Source organism: Mycteria americana, chromosome 19 (genome assembly GCF_035582795.1).
Source record: "Mycteria americana isolate JAX WOST 10 ecotype Jacksonville Zoo and Gardens chromosome 19, USCA_MyAme_1.0, whole genome shotgun sequence".
In the NCBI taxonomy this organism is placed as follows: Eukaryota; Metazoa; Chordata; class Aves; order Ciconiiformes; family Ciconiidae; genus Mycteria; species Mycteria americana.
Window position 1 is genome coordinate 6,597,178 of NC_134383.1, and position 6,437 is coordinate 6,603,614.

Sequence of the window (6,437 nt, forward strand, 5' to 3'; positions counted from 1 at the left end):
CCTGCCAGACAGCCCTGAAACCACCCCATCTCTGTCTGCAGCTAAAACATGCAATCCGGTTTGGCAACTTCCACAGCGATACAAAAGATTGGGAGAAAGATAAAACTCAAAGGGTGTCCTGTTACTTTGCATTCCAAAGAGTAAATAAAAGGCTGATTCAGTGGGAGGAGAGGAAAACGTCACCGAGAAGCTCTGTGGTTTCCAGCTGAACTGGCAGTCCCCAGGGAGCAAAGGTGAACGCTGGGTACCTACCACTCCACTGACAATCTGCACAGGGACAGCTCTTCCTGCTCTCGGGCCTGAGGCAAGTTGTCTTGGTATGATTCAGCCTCTCCATCTGTAATGCAAGGCGAATAATTACTGACTTTGGAGAATGGGACCTGTAAAAGTGCAGTGAGTTGCCCTCAATTGGCCACATGCTGCTCTGAGGCAGAGCCCGAGCGGTGGTGCTACTTTTCAGAAAGCTGTTCAAGGATTACTGTGTAATTTGGATGGGAACTTACCCTTTGATCTCAAATGCTTCTCTCAAGAGCTCTGGAGTGAGAGTCCTGCTTCCAAAACGTGACTTTGGCAGGGATCACAAGTAGCTTTGCCCTCCTGAGAGCATGAAATCTGGGCAGAACAAAGGGCACTGGTGGCCAGCTCCATCCTGTGGAAGGTATGGGCATGAGCAGCGAGCAAAGGACATGACAGCGTGCAACAAGCTGGCAATGAGAAAGTCTACCCTCAGCCCTCCAACACTTCCCACACAGCTCTGAGACACGCTTTCAAAATTAAGGGGCACCACTTCTTGTGCCTCTGTTGCCAACGGTGCCAGCCACCTGGCCAGTCGTGGAACTCCAAAGGGAATCCAAAGCCCTAGGAAACACACCATAGGATGTAAGCGTGCTCCCGGGACTATACTATTAGCTGGGTCTCTTTCTGGAGCTCTTCCGTGGCTTGTGAAAGTAGAGAACCCTTTTTTGTAAGCTCTGAATCAGCAACAGCAGTGTTTGCCAGCCAAACTGTAAGTGCAACAGAGTGGACAGGCTTGATTGCCTGGTTTCTGGCACTTCGTATTTTGAAACCTGGCTGCACACTCGGGCACGCCCAAGATTCAAAGTCAGTTAAGGTCCCCTCTGCCTAACGACCTGCAAATGCGTAAGCTGAGGCTGTGAATTAGCTGGGGAGAGAGATGCAGACAATGCGTTGGAATTACCCATTTCTCTTTGGTTTATTACAAACAAGTAGAGCTGACCCATGCTCACCTGCCTTGCCACCTTATTTTCCACAGAAAATAGCAGCTCAGGCTTTGTGTTGGCGTTACCTCAGCCATTTACAACCAAAACAAAAAAGACGCAGCTTTGACTTTTCACTTATTCCTCTTTTTCCCCTCACTTGGTCGGTGCACAGGTCAAAGGGATGCGGCATGGGGGTTTTTTGCTGTTTTATGGTCCTACTGTCTTTCAGACAACTAATTGCCTGATGTTCTTCCAGCTATCCCTCTAGTGGGGTATGGCGAGACCGCACATGCTGTTAACGTGCCCACCCTAAAGCAGGAGCACTGGCTGTGAACTCACCCACAGCGTTCGGTCTGCCAGAGGTGAGAAGCAATACGTGCTCTCCTAGATGATGCTAGTCCTCTCCGGGATGAGGTGGCAGGCTGGATGAAACACCCTGCTGACTGGACCAGGCTTGCAGACCTGCTCTAGTCCATTCTCCACCCCACAAGTAGGATCGCTACCTGTAATGTTTCTCTGGAAACTCCCCTCCTCCCAAGAGAATCTATTCTAGCATTAAGGTGTCCTTACTTTCTGTGAGTTTTCATAACATCCAACCTAGATCTCCCTCCCTGCATGAAAAACTGGGAAGCTCTGACTTACTTTCCCATGGCTCTTCTACCAGTTCTCTGAAGCTCAGCCATTTGTTGCTGGTTCACAAGTACCTTGTGAGGGGAAAAGGCTGTGCATGGGCTGAAGGAGAGCCCCCAGATTCCTTCCACCTGGGAAACCTGCCTCACCTTGCAACCCATCTCAACTAGTGAGAGAAGAGAGCACTTGTCTTGAAGAACCGGTGAGCTGGGAACAGTGGTTCCCAGCCAATTAGTTGTTCTCTGGGATGCTTGGCTTGTATCATAAAAAAAAGCAGGAAAAACATAAGTAGGGATTAAATCCAGCCCTAATGCAAACTCTGATCCTTCTTGCCGAAATTGTTAAAATCCAGGCGCGTGGACATAGGCAATGAAAGCTTTCTTCCTACTGGAAGGAGCTCCTGGGTTTGCTAACTCTGAACAGATACAGTACCCTTTCAGCCTGCCCACGTCGCTTCCACTCACCTCCACAACACAAGGTGAAAAATAAAAATAGAATAAATCCTATCAACCAGACACAAACTGCGCTTTCTAATTACAAAGGGCTCACCCCTCTGACTGGGGGCTCTCTCTCTTGGTCACAGCTATCTAAAAACACAGACCAAACTTTCACGTTGCCCTTCAAAGGAAGCGGGTGCTATTTTTGTGACAATAAAGCACTTCGGGCTTTTGGAGAAATCCTCAGCTTTGCACATTAACACCTTCCTGCCTGCCCAGCCGTCCTAGCGCATGTTTGGAACAACAACGCAGTTAAGTTTAAGATTTTTGGTAAGCTACCAGCTTCCTACAGAGACCACATACAACACTGCGACAATAAAACTGACACAACAGCCTCCCTCTCCGCTTTGCACCAGCACCAGCTTTAAGACCCCTTCATAGCCATTACCGGGGCCAACCGAAGTTGGAAGTGCACCTTCAGTACAGGAACACTGTGAAAAGCAAACCTCGATACAATGGCTTACCAAGTTATTGCTTATCATTTAAGCTACTCAGGCCACCCCAGCTAGGAAACAGGACTTGTTTCCTTACACGAGCAAAGCAGTGCAAAGGGAGATCGGTAATTCATAAAGTTGCAGTGACTCAAGGGCTTTTGACTGTCTGCCCATACCCATAATTTCACTGTGTAAGTGCGAGAACACAGGAACAATTCTCACCATAGGCTGACTTACGAGCAACTCGCTTAAGCAGCTGAAAAGTCCTCAGTGCAAATACTTTTTTTGAGTAATCAAGCGTATTTTTCTATGTATAGAAGCGTATTTTTGTATGTATGCCTCGTAAACACCAAGTAGCCATTGTTTCTCCAAGCACAAACTGAAAAATTTTCCCCTGGTGCCAAAAATTCATTCAGAATGACACATCAACACTTTGAAGTCACTTACCCAGTTTCAAACAATGCCAGCATCTTTGCAGCTCCTCGCTTCCAGGTCCTCGTTAACTCTTCAAGCAGCATCGGCACAACAGGTAAAACAGCATGACCTTTAGCAGGTTTGCTCTTCTATTTTCCGGGCCATGACGGCCTTGCTCTGGGTCAGCACATCCAACTATTGATGCTCCCTCCTGTATTCGGTTGGCACCTTCTGCTCTTTCTTTAAGTGTTGTTGCGAAACCGCCCAATGCTAGAGCTCTTAAAGACCAGCGTGTTTCTGCTTCAAGGATCTTGGTTCCGGCAGGTGAGTTATTTTGCTCCAGGTCTTGCAAACCGGAGGAGAGCGAGAAAAAGTAACGTTAGGAGATAGGGATGTAAGGCTTACCAAATTGGTTTGGTGATTACTTCTAGACAGAAGGAAACAAATTCCTTCTTAAAATATTTCCCTCTGATTTAGCAGTTTTTAGGCCTCAACGCAGGATGCCGTATCCAAGATTAATCAAATGGATTAATCCACATGGAATGGGTCACTGTACCTAAGATGCATCATCCCTAAAATTAAATCATTGACAGCCCAAATCCGAGCTACTCGTCCAGAATTCTTTTTATAGCCTACAGACAGAAATGGTTATATCCAGAGAGTGATTCATCCTACAAGAAGAACCGGAGGGAGGTCAAATGAATTGCCCTCTGGAGGTATCAGTGGCTGCAAACACAGCCTAGGGTGAGCAATTCAGATTTCTCTATCTAGAAGTTCAATGCACACGCAAAGAAAGATGAATCCAGCCTACCATCTCTGGATGCCATAATTTCCCTTTTGGAACCTATACGGTTATTTTAGTCCTTGTTATCCTCAGCTATCCCATCGCTTACTGGGACACAGCAGGGCTGGACAGTGCGAGGCAGGGTGGGAGAAATGGTATCCGTGGTTTGCAAAAACGCCCCCATGTTTCAATACACATTCACAAAACTCCCATTAAATGATGACGCTAAGTTTGTATTCAAAAATCTTCATTCGCTACAATGATGCTACCCTGAAGCTTTCATCAAGTGAGTGAACGACGTATTAGGCTACCGCTGAACAATCCAGTGTAGCACTGAGGCTCCCCTTTGATGTACAACACATCCCACCTACCCTCCTGATACCTAACCGTGATTCCAGTAAATGTCAGATTGAGATAAACTGGTTGCTACCCAGCAGCTACAGTGTTAAACCACGTTTCTGCTCCAGCCAGTTTCCACCTAGGACACAGCGGCGTTTAAGGTTGCGGGGCAAAAGTCTTAAATTTCAGACTTCCACCCTATAGTGCTACGTGAACAGTTCTCAGCCAGAAGGGTCCCGAGGCCAGGCACCACGTTCCAAACTCACGTCGGGCAGGGCCGGGTACAAGAGCCGAGTCTATTGCGACTTTGTTCTAGTTTCTGTGGTTCAGGTTTGCCACGTGAAAAACAAGTAGCGAGGTTTCTGTATTTACCTAAAAACTATGCTGGCGACTGCAAGGCAATTGGAAAACAAAGATCAACTGTTAAAAAGAGGCAGGTTGATGTCCAATTAACTATTGCTTTTGAAAAGGAACACTTGAAGTAACCCCAAGGTGAGTTCATTGGGTTATTAGGGCATCCTACTGCGGTATATAAATAGAGATTTCCCCCATGATTTAAATAAAACAGAGCAGTTGTTAAAACAAAGGTTCAAAAGGCTTTAAATGGCCTTTGGCAGCGTGCGTAGCACGCTCGGTTCTTGTAAGCAATGTACTTGTGCATTGCTTACAAAGCAAGGTTCTTGTACACAATATTCTCTAGCTGGAAATAAACTTCTAATCCACAGTTTTTAAGAAATAATCACGGCTCTTGGATCACCCTAGTGAGCGTCTCACTGTGACGAAAACAGGCTGTACTTCCATTTTTTAATTAAAAAAGGTAATGGCAAAGATGCATCAGACTGAAAGCCCCTTCAGTTTCAGGCAGGACAAACAGATGGAAAATGGGTAATATCAGCTTAATACTTTCTCTAGGCCTTCTTCCTCTGCATGCATGCTCCCCTAAGCAGCTCTTACTGTAGTACTCATCCAGAACGGCTCTCAGTGGCTAGAGCAAGAGGACATCAGAGCAAACGCCACTTGGAACACAGTCTAGCTTCAATATACCCTCATCCAGTCCCAGCATACACCAAAAAAATAACTCGAGCTCCTCTCTGCCCTTCAGCCTACTGTGTAGAAGTTAAAGGTTACCTATTAAAATCAAGGGCTCTTGACTTGCAGTAGCTTAAGGGTTATTTTTCAACCAGAGTGGAAGCAACTCATCAGACAGGTGGCAGCTGAACCATAGAACAGGCTGTACTTTGATCTTGGAAATTGGGAGTAAACATGTACTATTTAATCCCGCATGTGGTCCTTCGAAATAAGAAGCCCACATAGTGACTGATGCTCTTTCCCCAAAGATCACACACTTCAAAGGCAAACAGGCTTCAGCGAAGCAGCGATGAATGCAAAGGTTGCTCACACGTTAGCAACCAGTTCGGCAAAGACAGATATGAGATGGTGTTGACCTGAACAGCAAGAGTCTAAAAACTCAGTAGCAGGAACAATCTGAGACACACTAAACTCCTGGGATTAGATGCAGGTTTCTTGTTTTGTTAAACTTGATACTGCCAAAGCCCCCCGTGTCCAGTAACAAATTCGCGTAGTTACCTGCAAGAGGATTCACAGAAATTTAAGGGGCTTCACGCTGTAACCATCTTTCAGCGCTTGATTGTAGGTTTTGACACTGAAGAACTTTATTAATTGTGAACAGAACTAACATAGCAGGATTATCTTCATTATGTTTTTAATGTAGAGGCTCTTTCACATAAGCCATACCAGGGAGTTGCTTGTCGTCTCTTTCATTTCTCATTTTAACTTCACAACTAAAAGGATCTGCGAACGTCCTCGCCTCCCTCCCAAACTACAGCCTTTCTGCTGTCTCCTTATTCAATAGTTAAACGTACAAAAAAGGTACAAAAATTGACAAAGTAGGGCAGGTGCTCAGAAAACCTTTATCACTCCAAATTCTGTTCCCAAGGCGTATAAACCATAATTGAAGGCTTGCTTTAAAATGGTGTACTGATGTACACCATTTAATACCTGCAGCTAGCCACTTCTTTTTTATTAAAACACCCGATTTCCTCCAACCCACAGTCCTGAAGTAGGTTAGCTCTTGTACAGAAAGACCGACACACCCAGC